The sequence below is a fragment of the Benincasa hispida genome, chromosome 2, assembly GCF_027475165.1.
Source record: "Benincasa hispida cultivar pf3 chromosome 2, pf3_genome.v1.1, whole genome shotgun sequence".
Classification (NCBI taxonomy): domain Eukaryota; kingdom Viridiplantae; phylum Streptophyta; class Magnoliopsida; order Cucurbitales; family Cucurbitaceae; genus Benincasa; species Benincasa hispida.
The window spans coordinates 67587279-67613037 of NC_143479.1; the positions used below are offsets into that span (position 1 = coordinate 67587279).

A 25759-nucleotide genomic window follows, 5' to 3' on the forward strand; every position below is an offset into this window, starting at 1 on the left:
TCCAAGGCAGCTCGAGAGAGAACCTTGGGGCATAAGATCAGAGAGCAAGCTGACTCTCGTGAAAGCGAGAATATCTTTAGAGCACGAGTAGAAACAGTGTAATGCCTGGCAGCAAGAAATTGCTCCAGGCTCTTTACTATACTTGCATTATTCTATACTTCATCTTATATCTATTCAATGGAAGTTCTATTTCTACATCTGCTCACTCCCTTAATATGCTTGAGTAGCTAAACTAGTTGAATGGGTTGAGAGGAACTAAGCTAACATGATCTAGGAAGTTCATTGCTTGCGATTGTCTTGTTTTATGTTGTGCAAAACACCCCTTTAGAGTTACTCGAGAGAGAATCTAAAGAAAGAACCTAATGTCTCAATAGAGCTAGGTTAGAATCTGGACTGGAAAGAGCAAAATTAGGCTTGCATAAACAAGAGATAGGGACTTAGAGATAAGCTCTGTTTGTTAACTTACATCACATGCATCCTAGGAATAAGAATGTTATTTTGTGGTCGCATATTTGTGTGAATGTCATGTTGTCATCGTATAAATAGAGATCGAATATTTACCGCATGTGTTCTAGCCTTAGAAGCTATGGCATTCACGCCGAGAGGTGGTTTACTATTGTGTGCATGTTGCATGATCACAAGGCATGAACGCATCCTAGGGAGTGTTAGTCGAAAACCTTCTCAACCCGTTCACCGCATATTCATCATATTTCCCGTTTACCAACTTTTTTCGAATTCTGCCGCATTCGTTATTATTCTCATTAACACAACAACAACCCAAAACTTATTTACTCAACTGGTTACCGCAAGTTTTAATAAAAATCCCCAACGCAACTATTTTCACAAGTCCCTGTGTTCGAACCTGGACTTACAAGGAAACTTAGAGGAATTTACACATGGATTCCTCTGGGGAAACTTGAGTGCACAACGCAATCCACCAACACATATCATCCGTAATTTCCACTTCATAAAATCAAACATCAAGTTTTTGACGTCGTTGCCGGGGACATCGACAAAATAGTTGTTAACGGTAATTTTTGTTATTTCTTTGCAGAACTCTCAATCTCTAGCAAACTACGACCCGAAGATTGAGAGAACATTTCGAAGGAGACTAAGAGACCGCCAGCAGCAACCACAATCCGATAATGAAGAGATGGCAGAGCAGCCCAGGAACAACAATGTCATGGCAAATCCGATTTTGTTGGCAAACAATCGCAATAGGCCCATTAGGGACTATGCATCGCCAAACCTCTATGATTTCTCTCTGGGAATCATGAGGCATTCCTTCGATGGAAGTAGATTTGAAATGAAACCGATGATGCTGCAGATGATCCAGGTTGCAGGTCAATTCATAGGAAGGCGTGGCGAGGATCCGCATGCTCATCTCGAAAGTTTTATTCAAATCTGCAATACTTTTATGTTCTAGAACATTTCTGCTAAAAAAATTCTACTAACGTTGTTCCCATTTTCTCTCTGTGATCAGGCTAGGAAATGGGCTTATTCGCTCGAACCAGGAAAGATCACTTCTTGGGAGTAGGTGGTGGAGAAGTTTATGAAGAAGTATTTTCCACCTACCGAAAATGCAAGACGAAGAAAGCTTATTACTAATTTTGAACAAGATATGGACGAATCGCTCAGCGATGCTTGGGCGAGGTTCAAAAGATTTGTCTGAGATTGTCCGCATAATTGGCTACCAGATTGCCTTCAAATGAAAATTTTCTATCACGGTTTGAATCTTGCTTTACAGACTGCTGCCAATACGACAGCAACTAGTGGTCTGCTTGATAAGACTTATGATGAGGGGAAGAATATCTTGGACCGCATCTCCAAGAATCATGAAGACTGAAGGGAGAGTGACCAGAGATTAAGACTCAAGGATTCTGATGCAAATAACGGTGTTATTGTCTCATTGCAAAACCAAATTACCGCAATGATGAATTTGATTCAAGGAATGACGATCAATAGCCCAACACCACAAGGTGGGCAAATTAACACAATAAGTCAAAACATCGTAAGGTGTGCGACTTGCAGTGATGGGCATGCAATGGAAGATTGCCCACAAAATCCACAGTCTGTATATTTTGTAAAGAATAACCCCTTTTCAAACACTTACAACCCTGGGTGGAAAAATCACCCCAATTTTGCTTGGAAGAATCAACAACAAAATTTTCAATCTGTGGCGCAAAAAGAAGGGCCACCAGGATTCTTTCAACGCAGTAACAGTCAACAGAGCAACCAAACAAGTAGCTCACAACGACCACTACAATCTTCTTCTCTAGAAAGCCTATTGCAGCAATACATAGAGAAAAACGAAACAATACTTCAAAGTCAGGCTACGTCCATCCGCAACCTTGAATTGCAAATGGGCTAGATTGCGAATGAGCTCAAAAGTAGACTGCAAGGGGCGTTGCCAAGTTCAACCGAGCTTCCACGCAACCCAGGGAGATCAGGTAAGAAGCAATGTCAGGTTGTGATATTGCGCAGTGGAAAGACCGTGGAGGGAGGAAGAAAGGACCAGAGTAGAACAACTTCCATCGCAACTGAGCCTGAGATTACGGCAACGCAAGAAGAAGAAAAGGAAAATGAAGCAATAGAACCTGAGGTTGCTTCAACCTCAAAGTCAAATGAAACGGGAACCGTGAAAATTCAGTTACCACCCTTCCCTCAGAGGCTAATGAAGAAGAAAAATGAAGAGTTACAGTACCAACGCTTCTTGTCTGTACTAAAACAATTACATGTTAATATTCCTTTCAGTGAAGCGATTGAGGAAATGCCTGCCTATGCCAAGTTTCTGAAAGACATGGTAACTAAAAAGAGAGGAGTTGGAAAATTTGCCACGGTGACTTTAACACAAAGTTCCAAATCTATCATCCCACCAAAGATGAGTGATCCTAGGAGCTTCACTATTCCTTGCTCCATAGGAGGACTCTATATTGGGCAAGCCCTGTGTGACTTGGGGGCCAGCATAAATTTGATGCCGCTGTCAATCTTACGACAATTAAATGTGGGGCAACTTGTGGCCACATCCGTGACTCTCCAACTGGCCAACAGATTTCTGTTTCATCCAGAGAGTAAGGTGAAGGACATGCTGATCACGATTGATAAATTTATTTTGCCAGCTGACTTCATCATCCTGGATTATGAGGCCGATAAAGATGTGCCCATCATTTTGGGGCGATCGTCCGTATCAATGGGTCGTGCTCAAATTGATGTGCAGAAGGGAGAAATCACTTTGAGCATAAACGGACAAAAACTCAAATTTAACATCATTCGTGCCATGAAATTTCTTGATGAGAAAGACCTGCCAAATTTTGAAGATAACCTGAAATTGATTGAAGAAGAAAAGTCTGATGAAGAGTGGGAAGAAGAGGATGCTAATGCATCCGTAGCTACCTGCAATGCGATCGTAGCAAAAACAAACAAAGAAGAAGGATCGATCACAACGCAAGAAGTAGAGCCGAAGGAAGAAAGAAAAATAATGCAACCTTCTCTCGTGGAACCACCAACACTTGAATTGAAAACACTACCAACACATTTGAAATACGCATTCCTGGGGCAGAATGAGAAGCTGCCAGTGATAATTTCCTCCACACTTAATGCAGATCGAGAGAATGCGTTGATGAGCATTTTTAAGAAGCATGTGTGAGCAATCGGCCGGACGCTCCCTGATATCAGAGGAATTAGCCCCGCATACTGCATGCACCACATTCGTCTTGAGGACGACCACAAAGAAACCACTGAAAATCAACGCAGACTTAACCCTGCGATGAAGAAGGTCGTCAAAAAGGAGATTATCAAGTGGCTGGATGTGGGCATTATCTATCCCATCACAGATAGCACGTGGGTCAGTCTCGTGCAATGTGTGACGAAGAAGGAAGGAATGACGGTAGTCCCAAATGAGAACAATGAATTAATACTACAAAGGACCATCACTAGATGGCGCATCTGCATGGACTACTGCAAACGAAATGCGGCCCCAAAGAAAGATTACTTCCCTTTGCCATTCATCGATCAAATGCTCGACAGATTAGCAGGGAACGTTTTTATTACTTCTTGGATGGATATGCCAGGTATAATCAGATCATGATAGCTCCTGAAGACCAAGACAAGACCATATTTACCTACCCATATGGGACATTTGCTATTCATCGCATGTCGTTTGGCCTCTGCAATGTGCCAAGCACGTTCCAGAGGTGCATGATGGCGATCTTTTCAAATTATCTCAAGGACTCAGTAGAAATATTTATGGATGACTTCTCCGTTTAGGGGAACACTTATGAAGTCTTCCTAGCCAATTTGGAGAAAATTCTTAAAAGATGTGAAGAGACGAACCTAGTACTCAATTGGGAAAAATGTCACTTCATGGTGAAGAAAGGAATAGTGTTCGGACACAAGGTCTCCCGAGAAGGGATGGAGGTGGACAAAGCAAAGATTGACGCAATTGAAAAGCTTCCACCTCCAACCAACGTGAAGGTTGTGAGAAGCTTCTTGGGGCATGTCGAATTCTATAGGCGATTCGTCAAAGACTTTTCTAAAATAACAAGACCCTTGAGTGCATTGTTAGAGGCAGACAGGAAGTTTGAATTTGACAACAATTGCCTCATCGCATTCAAAATTTTAAAAGATGTGCTGATTACCGCACCCGTCTTGATTGCACCGGATTGGGCACTCCCATTCGAACTCATGTGCAACGCAAGCGGGTATGCGATAGGAGCTGCATTAGCACAAAAGAAGACAAATATTTTTCACTCCATCGCATATGCGAGTAAAACTCTAAACCCTGTTCAACTTAATTATACCACCACTGAAAAAGAGCTCCTGGCTGTGATTTTTGCGATTAAAAAATCTTGGGCATATCTATCGGGAACCAAGGTACTCATTCACACTAATCACTCAACAATCAAATATTTGATGACAAAGAAGGATGCAAAGCCGAGGTTGATCAGATGGGTTCTCCTCCTTCAAGAATTTGATATTGAGATAATTGATCGGAAAGGGACAGAGAATCAAGTTGCGGATCACTTGTCCAAATTAGAAAATCCAGAGGTTGACCGCAATGAATTTGAAGTGAGTGACGTGTTCCGGACGAGCAGCTATTTCGTATAGAAAAACTGCCCTGGTATGCGGAAATTGTTAATTATTTGGTTTGTGAACAATTTCTGAGGAGTAAACCTACCATTAACAGAAGAAGCTTAAGAATGAATACAGACACTATTATTAGGATGAGCCGAATCTGTATAAAAGAGGTGCAGACCAAATCATTCGATTATGCATCCCAGACGCTGCTCAACAACGCATATTATTGCAGTGCCATGATTCGCCATATGGAGGGTACTTTGGAGGACAACATACTACAGCCAAAGTTTTACAAAGTGGATTCTTCTGGCCTTCATTATTTAAGGATGTTGCTGACTACACAATGAAATGTGATCGGTGTCAATGCACTGGCAACATTTCATGGAAGAACACAATGCCAATGAATACTATCTTGGAGCTGGAACTATTTGACGTATGGGGGGATTGATTTCATGGGACCATTCCCTCCTTCAAATGGTAAGCACTATATTCTATTAGCCGTCAACTGTGTCTCCAAGTGGTTGAAGGCAATTGCATGCGCCGCAAGTGATGCAGCAGTAGTCTCCCTAATCCTGAAGAAAAATATTTTCACGCGTTTTGGCACTTCTCATGCCATCATAATTGATGAAGGATCACACTTTGTCAACCACAATATAAAGGAGCTACTGCACAAGTACAATATCCTCCACAAGTGGCCACCACATACCATCCGCAAACAAATGGACAAGCTGAAGTGTCCAATCGGGAAATTAAATTGATACTTGAGAAGGTAGTCAAACCTTCGCGGAAGGATTGGGCAATGAAGCTTGATGATGCGTTATGGGCATACCGAACCGCATTTAAAACACCTATAGGTTTGTCCCCTTATGCGTTGGTATTCGGCAAGGCGTGTCACTTGCTTTTGGATCTGAAATATATAGCATTGTGGGCAGTCAAGAAACTGAATTTTGATTTGAAGAAAGTAGGGGAAGCACGGAAAGTGCAACTAGTCGAGCTAGAAGAATAGAGGAACAACACATATGAAAATGCGAAAATTTATAAAGGGCACACCAAGCGCTGGCATGATCAACGCATATGCAGTAAGAACCTCCAAGTCGGGCAGAAAGTCTTGCTTTTCAATTCACGTCTACGACTCTTCCTCGGAAAGCTAAAGTCTCATTGGTCCGGACCGTTCATAATTCGACAAGTACTTCCGCATGGCACAGTGGAATTATCAAATAACGACGGAACCAACATATTCAAGGTCAATAGACAACGAATAAAGGCATACCATGGAGAAGACTGGCATCGCCAAGTCGACTCCATGGAATTAAGAAACCTTGAATGAAGAAGGAAGTAGGTGGTCCCTGCGTTATCAAATGATCGCAATTTATCAGGCACACAAAGTTTTGGAAAATCTCAAGTCTTCAGCTCTTTTCCCCACTACTCAGAATTATCCTTCCTCGACTATCTGTTCATTTATCACTTCTATTTCTACAAAAAAAAAAAAAAGAAAAAAAAAGCCTTTTATTTTGTTTAAAATAATTTTGCCCTCTCTTTTTATTCCTTACAACGATGGATTGCGAAAATATTATGCGAAGCAGCACTTATCAGAATTATCCTTACTTGGCGCTGGATTGCGGAAACGTTATGCGAAGCAGCACTTATCTTATTCCATCACTGCAACCCAATGACGAATGATCGCCGCAAGATGGATGCGTTAATACAATGCGGGCGACAACGCTAAATTTGGGGGTGTACTCATCCTTATCCTTACTTCAAATTTTGCGCTATCACATTGCATATTACTTTTCAAAATTTTATCACTGCATCCTCCTTGACTACCGCAATTATATCGTAAGTAGATAACTTTAGTAGTTTGCCACATGTATTCTTTTCCAAGTATGATTTCAATGACGAAAAATATCCTTCTATCTCTTTCGTATATACTAGAGTCAACGTAAGTCTTAGGATAGTCACCTCATGAAATATTTCTTGAAGTTAGGGGTTTACTAGCATTTTTTTAAAATTTTCTTTACAACGCCTTCTATGAATATCGCATGACTTATTTTAATCTTTTGGCAATGAGGACATTACCATATTTTAAATTTGGGGGTGACATATTTGTTCCCGACCTTGCTACAAAATTTTTTTTTTTATAAAATCTTCACTGTCAACGCAATGGGAAACCCATGTTAATAAGAGTTAAATTGTGAAAGGCACTTACCCGTAGTTGGATGTCTGCATGACACACGTGGGGGCAAGTTAAAACGAAAGTAAGTCACCAGGATCAACGCATAAATAAATGACCGCAACTTCACTGCCAAGTTGGTATGAGTTGAGTCTGAGAAAGAGTGCATTGCTCGTAGTTGGATGACCGCATGACACCTGTGGGGGCAAGCTAAAACGAAGACAAGGCACTCGGATCGGTGCAAGGTTAGAAAAAAATAGCAATGAAGAAAATTTTTGTGCACGGATAAATCATTTGACACCCCGGTGGAAAATTTTCTTTTTGAAATAAATCATGCGATGTTCCGGAATTCAGTAAAGTCCTTTTGAAAGTTAAGCTTGCAATCCCTAAGTCTTAGAAGTATTTTAAGAAGAGATTTGAATGAGACTTAAGGAAATTCTGGCATATAGAATTTCAACGAAGTATCTTGAGAAATCTAGGGAAAGAACTTTGCGGTTAACTTGCTAAAAGAATCTTTAGCTTATGCTTGAGGACAAGCATTGTTTAAATTTAGGGGTGTGATAACGGGCAGAAATGCACGTTATCATAGTGCTAATTCCTTAAACAATGTTGGATTAAGTTGATGAAATATGTTAAATTGTGTCCATTAAGCATAAATTCTATAATATTGTGGTCGCATGCGTCCAATGCATTAGAGTGGTTGATCTTTATATTTTTGTGCAGAATAATGCGTTAACGCAATGCAAATAATGCGATCATAGGAATACAGTGGTCAAGTGCAACTTCACCGCAAGACTTTGCAATTGTGCTTGCAAACATTCACCCAAGAAGAATCACCGCAACATGGTGGGTGCATCCAGACGAAAGGACAATTAAGATTGATGGGACAGAAAGCTAATGGTAGTCGGATCCAAATTAAGTTCATAGCCGATAACAGTCACAAAGTACATCCAGCTTTATCGGTGACAATTATCCGGTACATCAGTCAGGAATTAAAGCTATTCCATCTGTATAACCAGGAGAGAGAGAAGTTTCCTTTCACCTTTGATGCCCTATAAATACCGAGTGCATTCTTCAGAGAAAGGGTTAAGTAGTCGATTACCTCATCACCACTACAAGTTCATACCTCAGTTTCTAGTTTTCTTTTCCATTTTACGGCGGAGCAAAAGAAGAGTGGTGATGCCGGAGATTGTCCAAGGCAGCTCGAGAGAGAACCTTGGGGTGTAAAAGTAGAGAGCAGGCTAACTCTCGCGAAAGCGAGAATATCTTTAGGCACGAGTAGAAACAGTGTAAGGCCTGGCAGCAAGAAATTGCTCCAGGCTCTTTACTATACTTGCATTGTTATTATATACTTCATCTTATATCTATTCAATGGAAGTTCTATTTCTACATCTGCTCACTCTCTTAATACGCATGAGTAGCTAAACTAGTTGAATGGGTTGAGAGGAACTAAGCTAACATGATGTAGGAAGTTCATTGCTTGCGATTGTCTTGTTTAATGTTGTGAAAAACACCCCTTTAGAGTTACTTGAGAGAGAATCTAAAGAAAGAACCTAATGTCTCGAGAGAGCTAGGTTAGAATCTGGACTCGAAAGAGCAAGATTAGGCTTGTATAAACAAGAGATAGGGACTTAGAGATAAGCTCTGTTTGTCAACTTGCATCACATGCATCCTATGAATAGGAATGATATTATGTGGTCGCATATTTGTGTAAATGTCATGTTGTCATCGCATAAACAGAGATAGTGGTTTATGTGTAAACCCTATAGACTTATCGCATATTTATCGCATGCGTTCTAGCCTTAGAAGCTGTGGCATTCACGTCGAGAGGTGAATTACTATTGTATGCATGTTGCATGATCGCAAGGCATGAACCATCCTAGGGAGTGTTAGCCGAAACCCTTCTCAATCCGTTCACCGCATACTCATCATATTTCTTGTTTAACAACTCTTTTCGAATTCTATCGCATTCGTTATTATTCTCATTAACACAATAACAACCCAACACTTATTTATTCAACTGGTCAACTGGTTACCGCAAGTTTTCATAAAAATCTCTAACGCAACTATTTTCACAAGTCCCTATGTTCGACCCTGGACTTACCAAGAAACTCAGAGGAATTAACACTTGAATTCCTCTGGAGAAACTTGAGTGCACAACGCAATCCACCAACACATATCATCCATAATTTCCACTTCATAAAATTCAAGCATTAGCAGTGGACTATGTTTCCAAATGGGTGGAAGCAAAGGCCACTTTTACTAATGAAGCTAAAGTGGTTGAAGGTTTCTTGAAGACTAACATTTTGTACAAGTATGGCTTCCCTAAGGCAATCATCAGCAATCAAGGATCACACTTTTGCAATCAAGTTATTGCTTTCTTCTTGAAGAATTACAGTGTAAAACATCGTATTGCCACCCCATACCACCATCAGACTAATGGGCAGGTAGAGGTATCCAACAGGGAAGTGAAGACTATTTCGGAGAAGGTGTTCAACCCAGGAAGGAGGGGTTGGAGCCTTAGGCTTGACGATGCTTTATGGGCTTACAGAACGACCTTCAAGACCCTATTAGGACATCTCCCTATAGGATTGTCTATGGAAAAGCTTGCCATCTTCTAGTTGAGATCAAACATAAGGCATATTGGACAGTCAAGAAGTGCAACTGGGATTTAGAGGCAGCTAGGGAGGCCAGACTTTTACAACTCAAGGAATTGGAAGAGCTTAGATTAGAATCTTATGACAATTCTCTAATCTACAAGCAAAGAGCAAAAGATTTTCATGACAGGATGATCGCACCAAATGAGTTTTATGTAGAGCAAAAGGTACTTCTATACAACTATTGGTTGAAGTTTATGCGTGGAAAACTCTGATCCAAGTGGCTTAGGCCATTTGGTGTTTCTCACGTTTACCCTCATGGTGCAATAGATATCATTAATCTTGAGACAGGGAAAGTTTTAAAGGTGAATGGGCATAGGTTGAAGGTCTTCCATGATGGCGAGTCTTTGGATTACTTTGATATCGCCTACTGGTTGGACTCATCAGTTTACATATGATAATGAGCCGCTACGGTCGAGCAACCAACTATAAAAATTTGCGCTTCTTGGAGGCAGCCAGACTTTAAATTTATTTCTTTCATAGATTAAGTTTCAATTCTATAATTTTTCTTTTATTTTTGAATTAACTATTTTTATCATTCTTGAATTAGGATGGGTGGCGGAGAAGAGTTGTTTCGAGTTTCCTAGATCCTCCTTTCACTCTATTGTTCAAGGAAGTATTCTGATCCCTCGTGCTTTATTTTTAATCATATTGGGGATAATGTGTGCTTTTAAAGTTGGGGGTGGGGTGTTTGGATTTGGGGTCTTGTTGTTTTGTTCCTTTCAATGAGTAGTCTATGACATACTCGTATGAATTGGTTTTGCATGAGAATAGGTAGGATGAAGGAATTCACGATTTTCATGGCATCTTTTAAAATTTTACATAATTTTTTTCATAAATCTACAAACCCATTGCACATCTATCTTGACTATGTTAGCTTGCCTAGAATTAAATTATGGGACCATAAGTTTGTTATCACTTCGAAAGGCCTCAGTGATAGATATTAGTCTTTCCACAGTACAATTTAGCAATGCATTCTTTAAGATGTAGTCAATTAATATCACAATTTGCTCTAAAAATGATTAACCTAGGGCGGCCATGACAACCATGGTTTCCCTCTGAGCTAAAGTACTCTAGAGGAATGAGTAAGCTTAGGATGTCTTGCATGACAATTGTGTGGGCAGGCTAACACGAAAGTCGCCTTCCTGGATTAAGTTTCCCTTTCGTTTGTAAGAATAAAAAAGGAGAAGTGTAATAAAAAGCGATGCATGAATAGATTTTGACCATTCATATTTTATGTCATTGCTACTTTGAATTTAGGAAACCTAATTCAGGATCCTTCGAGCCAATGTAGGGAAACAATAAATGAGGATTTATAAGGCCATTTCGGGCTTTCTCTTGCTCAAAATAAATAACTTTGTGTTTGTACATGTGTGACAAAATTTAAACAAATTTTCAAACTTGTCCAAAATTGATGGAAAGATTTTTATTGCCTAATTAATTGTGAGTACGATTCTAGTTGATTGTTGAGCCTTAAGTAGGGAACATTATGGTTTGACAAACTGATTATTTGTGTATGATTTCTTGTTCTACCTTGCTCGAGGATGATCAAGAGCTAAGTTTGGGCTGTTTGATAGCACGAAAAATGTGCTATCTTCCTCTACTTAATTCGGGATTGTTATGCTATTTAATGTGTTTAAATTGATTGTTCTATAGGACCTAAGTGTATAAGAGGTTAAATGAAGTGTTCGGGACAAAAAGACGTCTAATGGCCACGCTAGGAGCTAAATTTCACAAATGAGGAAAAGTGGCCAAGAAGTTGACATTTTTGCCCGTTTGAAGTGTCACACGCTTGATTTGAGCATTGCATGATGCTGAAAGACAGTAGCTACTCCATTCGCGAAGAACAGGACAACGTGGCAACCTACATGTAGTGTTATGACACTACAAACTTGAAGTGGACGTGCAAAATACAGAGTAGCGTTGCGACAAATTCTATAAATAGAGCGTCAGTTCGAGTTAGGGTCACCACATTCCAACCATTCGGCCACCACACTATTCCTGCACGATTTCTCCGTCTCTTCTCTCCAATTTCTTGATTTTTTTTGCCCCTTACAATGATTTGTGGCTAAGGGGTAAGTACTTAGCTTGTGTTTTGTAGTTTAATTCTATTCCATTTCGTTCTTGAGACTTGCTTTGTAATTTCGTTGAGAACTTTTCTGATTGAATGAAATTTATCTTGAATTTGTTTTCAATTGTTTTACATGGGATAATTTGATAAGTTAGCCATGTTTGTATAATTGATTGCTTTCGTTGACCCTAATTTGTAATCGTTAGATAGTCGTCACCTAAAAGCAAGCATTATGTAAAGTTTGTGAACTTAATTGGGATTCCATTTAATAAGCATTACTTTCTAATCTAGATAAATTTCGCTCAAATAATTGATTAGACGATGGCAATCGATTGTTTGGCTTAGTTTTTCCTTTAATCTTAATGCTTGTTGATTTATTAATTAGTTGAGGATTCTCCCTTCTCCTTAAATTAATTTCATCTTATCGACTACCGGTTAGGATTCTAAATGAGTAGGCTAAGTTTTAATTGGAATTTCTCGCATGATCTTTAAAATAAGTCTATAATAGAATTGAAAAGGAACGGAATAGACTGGAATAACATAAGCTAAGTGTTTTGTTCAATCGATATTTTTACACATACTTTCACAATTTTGTTTTCAATTTTCGTGCACTTTTCTTTCATAATTTTCACAAATCCCCCTAGTTACATGCTATAAGCTTTAAACTTGAGAAATCTAAATTGGTTCTCTATGGGATCGACTCCGTACTTCCTTTGCTATATTTAGTGAGTAAGTCATGAAATTTAATTTGGTGTATATTGCTGTAAATTGGTTACAAGCTAAGTAATATCGCGCCCGATTCAAACCGTTCACACCACTGGACAGCAGTTAAAACTATCCTCAAGTATCTTTGAAGAATGAGGGAGTATATGTTTGTGTATGTTTCTAAGGATATGAACCAAAGATACACTGACTCTGATTTTCAAACGGATAGGGATTCTACGAAATCCACTTTAAGATTAGTGTTCACTCTTAATGGAGAAGTTGTAGTCTGGTGAAGCACAAAGTTGAAGGAACTTGTGAAGGCCCTAAGCGAAAACGTGGATCGTCTCAATTTTTGGTTTTCACAGAATCACAAAATGCATAAACAAATTATGCAGTGAAATTAAAAATTTACAGCATGCCTATAAAGAGGAGTAAAGGAAAATAGGTTTGAAAAATATGTACCCTTGAAGAATAAATCTTCTTCACGAAAAATCCCTTCTTAAGATCTATCACGAATAGATCGTAATCCAAAATGGCCACCACCAAAAGTGTTTCCTCTGTATTTTCTTATGGGTAGAGAGTCTTTAAAGAGGTGTGGGCTCTTAGTTTTTGGGTAGAGAGAGAGAGTAATTAAGAGGAGGATAAGATCTTTGAGGAATTATAGAGATTTCAGTTTTTGTCTTCTGTGAAGAAGATGAATCAAAACACACGATCAAGCAGATCAGATAACTTCCCTTCTTCACATCAATTTTAATGGAGAATTAAGGGAGGGAAGTTATTTACAACTCTTTAAAATTAAAATTAAAATTAAAATTAAATTAAATTAATTTAAATTTAAATAAATAATTATAGAATAACTAACTTATCATATATATTTATAACTATATGTTATATCATTATAACATAGAACCTATACTTAAATATTGTATCATATACAATATAACCTATAGTTATAATTCTCTCATTAATAAATGGCATTTAATATAAATCCCATTTATATTAAAATTAATTATATAAATCCAATTCACATAATTAATATTTTAATCACATCCAAATATTTATTTCCTCTCAAATAAACTTTATATTATAATTTATCAAATACATTATATTATTATATTATTATATTATATATAATTAAATTAAATTAATTATATCACATATAATTAATTCCCTTAATTAATTTGAATAATTCAAATTAATCCAAAATTGATTCCCATAAATCTCTGTTGAGCTACAGAGCGGACCTAATGAACCTGTAAATTGAAGCTTCAATGGTATGTGGATAATTAATTAAACTTCTTTAATTAAATTATTCAACATCTTTAATTAAATTATTCAATATCCATTAACTGTCGGGCACTCCACTAAAGACCAACAGTTACACTCTTCATACTACAAATATATTTCTGTGTCCATTGGATATAACTAGTCAATAGTGCGATGACCCTTCAGAAATTGCTTGTAAGTACAATTAAGCCAATTACCGTTTTATCCCTATAGTTACATCTAACTTCTTATGTACCACTGATCCTTCTATTTAATAATAAGTCATAGTCCAACTATGACCAAACGCTCTTAGGCTAGGAGAGGGTGTAGCATCACATTGTTCAAGCCCCGGAACATCCTCTAAGGGAGCAATTTATCTACTTTCCCGACGTCGGGGGAAAAAGTGAATTCCGTCTTCTGTAGTTGTGTTCCCAACTCCCCAATCACACGAATCCCCAAAATGGTAGGCTTATTAAGTCTTAAATTCTCACCTATACAAATCAAAGGACCACCTTCATAGGCAGAAGTTCACAACTCACTTAGGATTCAGGTGATGTCACCTATGGTCATCCTGATGAAATGTAAGTCTTAATTATGACGACGTTATATAATATGATTGGTCATTTGTGGCCTGATCTTATACAAACTCCTTTGTGTAGAATACCTTCATTCACATGCCTTCACATGAATGATCAGGATCAGATCATTTGTAGCACTTTACAATAATTGTAACATATACAAAGTGGGTCGTAGTCATAATGTCACCAAGATAAGGTATCAAGCCTTATCCATCTACTACATTACTATTTAGGTTATCATTTAAACATGATCCACCTGTATGTCTCTACATAGTTATTTAAGCTACAGATGATAACCTTTGATGTTAGTTTATTGGTTTGTGAGTTTAATCCTGCTAAATGTCAAATAAAACATCTCATATAAATAAAATGTTTGTACAATACAATTAAAAGTTACAGAACCCTACGAGATTTAGGGCATCAACCCCAGCAAAAGCAGAGTTACATTGTTGATTCTACCATGGAGGCAGAGTATGTAGCAACTTGTGAAGCTACCAAGGAGGTTGTATGGCTTAAGAAAATTTTTATTGATCTGAAATTTATTCCAGACATGTCAATGTCCATCATAATTTATTGTTATAATAGTTGTGCTGTGGTAAATTCCAGGGAGCCTAGAAGCCACAAGAGTTGAAAGCACATAAGGTGCAAGTATCATCTCATACATAAGAATTGTGTATTGAAGAGACGTGATTATCACGAAAATCGCTTCAGAGAAAAATGTTACTGATCAAGTGACAAAGACTCTCACGGCTAATGTTTTCTAGGGTCACCTAGAGAGTCTAAGTCTACGAGACATGTTGCATGTGTTCCCAGATGACTAAGAACTTCTCGTTCACAATCACAAATTACTCAAAATTTACCGTCGAGTACAATTCAAGAGTCAAGGATATTGTATGTTGAGGCTTGAAACTCTTCTGTCGTTTACCTGATGGCAACTCAATCATGTAGATGAAGCTTCAAGAACTAAATGATAGTTCAATTATGTAAATGATAGGACAAAGCGCTAGACGATCATGTAGACGACAGTTGAGTATAGCTAAACAATCGTATAGACGACATTTGAAGAGCTAGACGATTATATAGATGATTGGACGCGGAGCTAAATGATCGAGTACATGATGCGATAGGAACTACATGATCGTGTAAACCATACTTTAGTAAATTCTAAACAATCGTAGAGTTAGAAAGAAAGAACACAGGAGATTAAGTGGTTCAGCCAAAGGCCTACGTCCAATGTGCAAATCGGGAGGGTCTCTTTTATTAATTCTTCTTCAAAGTTATTACAGAAAGAATGCCTTGCTCCCTCTAGTTTTTCTTTCTTTGTTATTTTCACATTCGTTTTTCTTATATACACAGGCACAATGGTCAACGATTAAGCTTTGGTGGTTACAATATCATAACAAAAATAAGTCGACAACGGTTCAACTGCCTTCAGATAACTCAAACCCGAGAAGGTCCAAGCATCGGCCAAGCTTGCTTAGTGGAACCGTTTTGGTTGGCATATCAACTACATCGTCTGATGTATGAATCTTCACTACCTCAACTTCCCCTTTCTCAATCAACTATCTAATGAAATGATATTTAATGTTAATATGCTTGCTTTTACTGTGAAACTGTTGGTTCTTAGATAGGTAGATTGTGCTCTGGTTATCACAATATATTCTGACCTTTTTTTGTGTAATGCCCAAATCGTTTAGTAAACCTTTCAGCCACAAACCTTCCTTCACAGCCTCAAACAGTGCAATAAACTGAACTTCTGTTGTGGAAAGAACCATAACAGGCTGCAAACTTACCTTCCAGCTTATTAACTTGTTTCCCCATAGGAAAACATAGCCTGATAGAGAACGTCTTCTGTCTAAATCCCCTACATAATCTGCATCTACATAACCATACACTTCATCATTGGATGGCTCATTCTGCCTATATAAGACCCTTGCATCCTTTGATGAGTAGATATACCTCAATATCCATTTAATTACTTCCCAATGTCATTTACCAGGGTTTTCCATGTACCTATTGACCATACTTGTAGCATAGGACAGATCTGGTCTGGTAGAATTCATTAGGTACATTAGAGATCCCACTGCTTGGGAATAGGGAACATACATCATATGGTTTATATGCTCTTCATCTGTACTTTTTGGACTATTTGCAACTGAAAGCTTGAATTGAGGTGCAAGAGGAGTGCCGATTGGTTTATCACCCTCCATTTTGAACATCTGCAATATTCTTGCACAATATTCTGACTGACTCACTTGCAATTTGCCCTGTTTTATGTCTCTTTCAATCTCAATGCCTAGGATCCTTCTTGATTCCCCTAGGTCTTTCATATCAAACTCTTTCTTAAGAAACATTTTAACTTGCCTCAACTCTTCTTTGGAACTCCCGGCCAACAGCATGTCATCTACATAGAGACATAGATAAACAGGTTCCTTGAAGCTATTAGAGTTTGTGTACACACACCAATCATAAGAGCTTCGTTTGAACCCCATTTTGGAGATCACTTCATCAAACCTCTCATACCAACACCTTGGTGACTGCTTAAGGCCATATATAGACTTATTTAGCAAACACACCAAGTCTTCTTCTCCCCTTTTCACATACCCTTGAGGTTGCTTCATGTAAATTATCTCAATTAACAACCCATGTAGAAAGGCTGTCTTCACATCCAATTGGTCTAACTCCAAGTCCTTTTGCACAAATAAGGAAAAAAGTAGCCTAACGGATGTATGCTTCACCACTGGAGAAAAGACCTTACTGTAATCAATACTTTTTTTGTGTGTGAACACTTTTGCAACTAACCTTGCCTTAAACCTAGACTTTCGCACCCCTGGAATTTCTTCTTTGAACTTATAAATCCATTTACATGAAATAGGTTTTTACCCTTTAGGCAAACTTACTAGTCTCTAGGTGTCATTTTGTTTGAGGGACTTCATTTCATCCTCCATTACCTCAATCCACTGTCTAGCATGAGGGTTGTTTTTTGCTTCTTTAAAGCTGGTGGGTTCATTATTGCTCACTGAAATTGTAGCACTTAAAGTTACACTAGCAAAGTCAGATTCTTGGTATCTAGAAGGTGGTGCAATAGTTCTTTTAGGTCTCTCTTGCTAATGAATAATTCTGTAAGTCTCCATGTGTCTCTATTTGTTCTTTTGACATATGTTCACTGGTTTTATCACCTACAAAATCTAGATTTTGAGAGGAAGTAGAAGCTCCATGATCATTTTGAGGCTCCACCTCAAACCTTGTGCTACTTATCTTTATCATAGATGTAGTTGGTTGTTCAGACATCATAAACATCTCATTCTCTCTGAATACCACATCTCTACTATTCACATATCTCTTCTCAATGGGATATCACAGCCTATAACCCTTCAATCCCGTTGTAAAGCCTAAAAACATGCATTTTACAGTCCTAGGGTTCAACTTACCTTGGCTTTGATGCACATAACCTACACATCCAAACATCTTTAAGTGTTCCAATTTAGGTGGCTATCGTGTCCACCTCTCTTCAGGATTTTTCAACTCTATGGACTGATATGGGCACCTATTAAGAGAGTGTATTGTGTAGGAAATAGCTTCAACCCAATATTTTTCAAGCAATAGTGCATTGGACAATTGACATCTAACTCTTTCTAGCACTATTCTATTAAATCTTTCAACTACTCAATTTTGTTAAGGTGTGTACCTCACTGTTCTGTGCCTCACTATGCTATGCTCCTTGCAGAACAAGTTGAACTCCTCTCAAAAAAACTCTAAACCATTATCAGTTATCAAATGTTTAATATGTTTAGAGGTATGCGTTTCAATCAAGGTCTTCCATTCTTTGAATCTACTAAACACTTCATCTTTGGATTCTAGAAAGTAAACCCAACTATTCCTTGAGTAATATTCTACAAAGCAAAGAAAGTACCTTACTCCACTTAGAGATGGAGAGTGAGCTGGCCCCAACAAGTCTGAATACACATATTCAAAGATCTCTTTAGATGTGTATCGTCCTTAGGGGAAACCTTGCCCTGTTGTTTTGCCTAGTATGCAATGTTCACAGAATTTTAAGTTGTCTCCAACCCCCCTTGGAAGAATCCCCTGGTTTGAGAGTACTTGCAGCCCTCTCACACTGATATGAGAAAGCCTTTTGTGCCATAACTCATCTTCTATGGGTTCTTCATCAGTTGCCATCAAGGCCAAGTGTGCCATTTGCACATCTTTGATGACATACAAGCCGTTCACTTTGGTTTCCACCAATACTACTCTAGAGTCTCTAATTATTTAAAAGGTGCCTCTCATACCTCTACACTCACAGCCAATTGCATCAAACATCCCCAAGGATAGGAGATTTCTCTTCAATGTAGGCACATGCCTCACGTTCCTAATCAACTTCACTAAACCATCTTCCATTTTCAGGGATATATACCCTATTCCAATAACTCTGCAGGTGTTGTTGTTTCCCATGTAGATTAGCCCACTATCCCACTTCTTGTAGGTGCAAAGCCATACCTTAGATGGTGTCATATGGACTGAAATGAAAGAATCTATAACCTAGTCTTGAGTCTCCATAGTATTCTACTCTCCACCTTCTTCAGTTGCAGCCAATAGATTTGAATACACAAGGGAATTCTCCCCTATAGTAGCCTCGGTCTATTTTCCACCCTTGTTCTGTTGGTTCAGCTTCCTGTTCAAGGCATGGCAATCCTTTTTCATGTGTCCTATTTTGTAGCAAAAATGGCACTTAATCTTGGACTTATCACCACCATTCATTTTCCTCTGCCCATTATTCTTGTTTTTTTCCCCTTTGAAAACAAGCATTCACTACCTTACTGATCTTTCTTGCTCATTTGTAACTCTAATTCTCTAACTCTTACTACTGATATGATTTCTTCTATCGTTATTATTTCTCTACTGTACTTCATGGCTGCCTTGACATCTTTGAATGATTTTGGTAGAGGGTTTAGTAATATGAAAGCCTTATTCTCTTCCCCAATATTGTCTCCTATTGATTTGAATTCAGAAGATAGTCTCTTGAACTCATTCAGATTATCCATGAGGAACTTTACAACATCCATCTTGTAAGTGAAAAATCTTTCCCTCAAGAAAGCTTTGTTACGCAAGTCTTTGTTCAGATATATCTCATTCAATTTGCTCCAGAGGGCATAAGCAGTAGGCTGGTCTACAATCTGCCACAAAACACTATTTGCGACATTCAAGAAAATGGTTCCATAAGCGTTTACCTTGATTATCTCTTTTTCTACCTCGGTGAGTGTTTCAGGGTACTTTGTTGGGTTCGTAATGGCCAAGAATTCCTTCTACTGTCCCAAGATTGCCATAATCTTCGCTTTCCATAGTTCAAAGTCTGTCTTTCCATCGAACTTCTCAATTTATTATCTAGTAGTGGCCAATCTTGATCTTCAAGATTGACTTTTCTTATTCGAAGTATGCAAGAATTCAGATTTTGGATCTGTCTTGAACTGTTCACTAAGCTCTGATACCACTTGTTTTCTCAGATGACTAAGAACTTCTCGTTCACAATCACAAATTACTCAGAATTAATGGTCAAGTACAATTCAAGAGTCAAGGGATACTTTATGCTGAGGCTTGAAACTCTTTTGTCGTTTACCTTATGGCAGCTCAATCGTGTAGACGAAGCTCTAAGAACTAAACGATAGTTAAATTATGTAAATGCTAGAATGAAGCGCTAGATGATCGTGTAGACGATAGTTGATTAGAGTTAAACGATTGTATAGATGACAGCTGAATTGCTAGACGATCGTATAGACGATTGGACACGGAGCTAAACGATCAAGTACACGATGCAATAGGAACTACACAATCGTGTAAACGATACTTTAATAAATGTTAAACGATCGTAGAGTTAGAAGGAAAGAACACAGGAGTTTAAGTGGTTCGGCCAAAGGCCTATGTCCACTGTGCAAATCAGGAGGGTATCTTTTATAACTTCTTCTTCAAAGTTATTACAGAATGAATGCCTTGCTCTCTCTAGTTTTTCTTTCTTCGTTATTTTCACATTCATTTTTCTTTATATACATACACAATGGTCAATGATAAAGCTCTGATGGTTACAACATCATAGTAGAAAAAAGTCAACAATGGTTCTACTACCTTCAATCTTGTTTTCTTGTCTTCGATTCTTTCTATAACACTGTATCTAGTCTAGGGCAAGTGGAATATTTTATTGGACGTGTAGTGTATGTCCTAGTTTATTGTTTTGTGTACTGTACTATTTTTGTATTTTATATTTGTGAACCCCACTAGCTTTAGGATAAATGGAAGATTGTTGGGGTTGATGCCTTAAATCTCGTGGTCTTGTAATTTGTAAATTGTATTTGTACAAACAGATTATTTATTTAATAAAAAAAGTGTTATTTTATTGGACATGTAATTGCATTAACCTAAAACTCAATAAACTAAGATCCAAGGTTATTGAATGTGACTTAAACATGTATTTGGAGACATAGAGGTGAGATCATGTTTAAGTAATAACCTGAATAGTCTACAGTTGAAAAATAAAGTTGGATACCTTATCCTGGTGACACTACGGATACAATCCGCTTTGTAGTTGTTACAATTGTTATAATGTGACACAAATGATCTGATCTTGATCATTCTTATGGAGACATATGAAAGGGGATATACATACAAATAGCTTGTATAAGATCAGACCACGACATGGATAGTTTCTCTTTATAACACTGTTACTAGAAGAGACTTACATTTCACCAAGATGACCATAGGTAACTTGACCATAATCCTAAATGAGTTGTGAACTCCTGCCTATGAGGGCAGTATTTTGATTTGCATGAGTGAGAGTGGCCAAATTGACTGACTCAATATGCTTACCATTTTGAGGATTTGTCTGATTGAGGAGCTAGGAGCATAGCTACATAAGAAGGAATTCACTCTTTCTCGTTGTTAGGGTAAATAGATAAATTGCTCCCTTAAGAGCTGATTCCATGTTTTGAACAATGTGGCACCACACTCTCTCTTGGCCTGAGAGAGGTTAAGTTATAGTTGGATTATAACTAATTGTTCATTAGAGGGATCAGTGATACTTAAGAAGTTAGATATAACTATAGGAGTAAAATGGTAATTTTAACCCAATTGTACTTACGAGCAATTTGTAAAGGGTCAACGAAATGTTGATTGGTTATATCTAATGGACATAGATATATCTGTATAGTGCGAAGAGTACAGTTGTCAGTCTTTTAGTGTAGTGATCGATAATTAATGAAAGTTGATTAATTTAATTAAAAATTTTAATTAATTAATCAAGTATCATTGGAGCTTCAATCTATAGATTCATAAGGTCCCTTTATTAGCTCAATAAGGATTATTGAGAATCAAATTAATTTTGTATTAATTTCAATTGTTCAAATTAATAAAGGAAATTAGTTGCATATGATACAATTAATATAATGTATGTGATACATTATAATATAATGTTTTAATGAGAGAAATAAATATTTGAATATGATTCAAATATTAATTATATGAATATGATTCACATAAAAACTATATGTTAAAATTAATATAAGTATGATTCGTATTAATACTGTAGGTTATATGAGAGAATAATAAACTATGGGTTATATTATATATGGTATAATATAAATCATAGGTTATTTGTTATTGTGATGTAACATATAGTTTAATATGATATATATATATAATTAAAATTCATTTATTTTAATTTGAAATTAAAAGGGGAGGGAGTTATTTTGACAACTCTTTCAACCCTTTCAATTCACTCTCATGTACGTGCAAAAATACAAAGAAAAAAAAACACAATGTAAAAACTGTTTTTCACCCTGCTTCATGATCTTGATATCCATCTTCCTCTCTGCGAAAAAATTCTTTCAGCCAAATCCCTTCTCTTTTTCAGCAAAGTTAACTCATAAAATCCTACACCTCTCTGTTAGTTTTCATCCTTGAGAATAACGAGGAAGATTTTGTGATGGTGTCCCCATTGGTGTTGCTACTGTGATGTTTCATTCGTCTTCATGAGATGGAGATCGATTCGTGATCTTGGCTGTGAAGAGGAAAAACAAAGAAACGTTCTTCGAGGGTATGTTATTGATAATGGGCAGAAATGCACGTTATCATAGTATTAAGTTCTTAAACAATGTTGGATTGCGTTGATGAAATATGTTAAATTGCGTCCATTAAGCATAATTTTATAATATTGTAGTCGCATGCGTCCAATGCATTAGAGCAGTTGATCTTTACATTTTTGTGCAGAATATGCGTTAACACAATGTAGAGATTGCGATCATAGGAATACCGGGAGATCCCATGCGAAGACAAGCAATTTCCTCCGACAATGATGGGGAATCCCTAATTGGTCGAGTGCAACTTCACTGCAAGACTTTGCGTTGATCGTGCTCGCAAACATTCACCCAAGAAGAATCACTGCAACTTGGTCAGCACAACATGGTGGGTGCATCTGGGTGAAAGGACAATTAAGAGCGATGGGACAAAAAGCTGATGACAGTCAGATCCAAATTAAGTTGACAGTCGATAACGGTCACGAAGTATACTCAGCTTTATCGGTGAAAATCATTCAGCGCGTCAATCAGGAATTAAAGTTGTCCCATCTGTACAAACAGGAGAGAGAGGCCGCATTTCACCATTGATGCCCTACAAATACCAAGTGCATTCTTCAGAAAAGGGGTTGATCAATTAACAAGTTCACCAGTTGCTTCTGTTCATAGTTTTCTTTTCCATTTTACGGTGGAGCAAGAGAAGAGTGGTGGTGCCGGAGATTTCCCAGGGCAGCTTGAGAGAGAACCTTGGGGCGTAAGACTAGAGAGCGGGCCGAGAGCGAGAATATCTTTAGAGCACGAGTAGAAACAGGGGAAATGCCTGGCAGCAAGAAATTGCTACCAGGCTCTTTACTATACTTGCATTGTTATTTTGTACTTCATCTCATATCTATTCAATGGAAGTTCTATTTCTACATCTACTCACTCTCTTAATACACATGAGTAGCTAAACTAGTTGAATGGGTTGAGAGGAACTAAGCTAACATGATCTAGGAAGTTCATTTCTTGCGATTGTCGTGTTTAATGTTGTGAAAAACACCCCTTTAGAGTTACTCGAGAGAGAATCTAAAGAAAGAACCTAATGTCTCGAGAGAGCTAGGTTAGAATCTGGACTCGAAAGAGCAAGATTAGGCTTGCATAAACAAAAGATAGGGACTTAGAGATAAGCTCTGTTTGTCAACTTGCATCACATGCATCCTAGGAATAGGAATGATATTATGTGGTCGCATATTTGTGTAAATGTCATGTTGTCATCGCATAAATAGAGATAGTGGTTTATGTGTAAACCCTATAGATTTATCGCATATTTATCGCATGCGTTCTAGCCTCAGAAGATGTGGCATTCACGTCGAGAGGTGGATTACTATTGTATGCATGTTGCATGATCACAAGGCATGAACCATCCTAGGGAGTGTTAGCCGAAACTTTTCTCAACCCATTCACCGCATATTCATCGTATTTCTCGCTTACCAAATCTTTTCAAACTCTGTTGCATTCGTTATTTATTTTCATCAATGCAAACAACAAACCCAACGATTTATTTATTTAACTTGTTACCGCAAGTCTTCATAAAAATCACCAACGCAACTATTTTCACAAGTCCCTGTGTTTGACCCTGGACTTACCAGGAAACTTAGAGGAATTTACACTTGAAGTCTGCTGGGAAAACTTTACTGCACAACGCAATCCATCAACGCATATCATCCATATTTCTACTTAATAAAATAACGCATCAGTTATCATTTCCCTCTTTTCGTCTTTATTTTCATAATAGAAGCATGTTTAGGATTCAATTTGTTTATCCATGTTTTCGTCACTCTATATTTTAAGTTCAGTAAAATAAAATCAATATACAATGCATTCAATTTCTCCAGCTTCGAGGAATTCAAAATCCCTTTATAATTATCCATTTAAATATAAAAGGAAATTTTTTAAAGAATTATATGATAATAATTCGAATAGGTAAGCACTATATTCTTAAAAACGGTCAGAAACAACTCTCAAATGTTTTCATCTTTCACAACTAGCATCTTTTTGGAAGAGAACTAAAGAAAATAATTTGTCTCAATCCTTCCCAATCGAGATCAATCTCGTGATTTGACTAAAAATTTAACTTCTTTTCATTACATTTGTTGGACCTTTTCAATTCCAACCAAGTCCCAAGTGGAAGAAAACGTTGATGCAAATTGAGAGAAATCACATTTGCAACAATATGTGATCCAAAGAGGGCCACATGGTTGAGAAACTACAATAGTATGGTGTACTCTTTCACTCAATCTATTTACCTTTGTCTGATCAACATTCATTTGAACAAAATACCTCTCCCTCTCAAGTTTTTCCTTCAATAGCGATTCTTCTTACATAAGAAGGGAAGAAGGAAGTAAGGGCATAAATTAAGAGATAGAAATGAAGAAACAAGCATGAAAGACGAGAAAGGAGAAGAAGAACACCAAGGTTTTAGTGTGGTTCATCAAGATATGCCTACATCCATGAGAGGAGCAATGAATATTGGTTATTGGAGAAATTTAGGGAAAAGGAAAAGCAAATAAGCTTCAACCTCACTAGTTTTCATACATTTAACTTTCTATTTTGATCCTTTATATATAGGATGATTTACATGTTTAGTTATGAGTATAATAGAAAGTAAATGGTTGATTTCACACTAGTAGTTACTGCATTACAATTGTCCAACTTGAAATCAACATTTAGTTGATTGATGAAAAACTTCTCTTCTCTGACTTATTTTCTTCTAACTTTTTTGAGGTAGCTCAAACCTGATAATATCCAGACACTTTTGATGTTTGACCCAAGGTACTATTTTTGTCAACATGTATGAGGCGTTGTCCAAGTTATGAACTTTGAGAACTTCACTCTTTCCTTTTTCTATCTGTTCTATGATAAAATGTTATTTATCATCTATGTGCTTTGTTCGATTGTGGTACTGTGAATTTTTTGGGTAGATGTATGGTGCTTTGATTATCACAAAAAAATTTCACTATTTTCTGTATAATACCATAGTCTTATAGTAAACCTCTTAGCCATAGGCCTTCCTTGACTGCCTCAGATAGAGCAATGAATTATGCCTCAATGGTAGAAAGGGCTACCATTGATTGTAGGGAAGCTTTCCAACTTAATACATAGCTTCCAAATAGGAAAATATATCCTGACAATCACCTTCT

The 25759-nt window shown here is 37.5% G+C and overlaps 1 non-coding gene across 1 annotated transcript; it reads right to left on the reverse strand.

Annotated features, from left to right (window-relative positions):
* Positions 1-1585: 1585 nt before the first annotated feature.
* LOC120072433 (small nucleolar RNA R71) lies at positions 1586-1692 on the reverse strand. Its single transcript, XR_005480492.1, has one exon. It is a non-coding gene; the product is annotated as a small nucleolar RNA R71 (small nucleolar RNA).
* Between the last annotated feature and the right edge of the window lie 24067 nt (positions 1693-25759).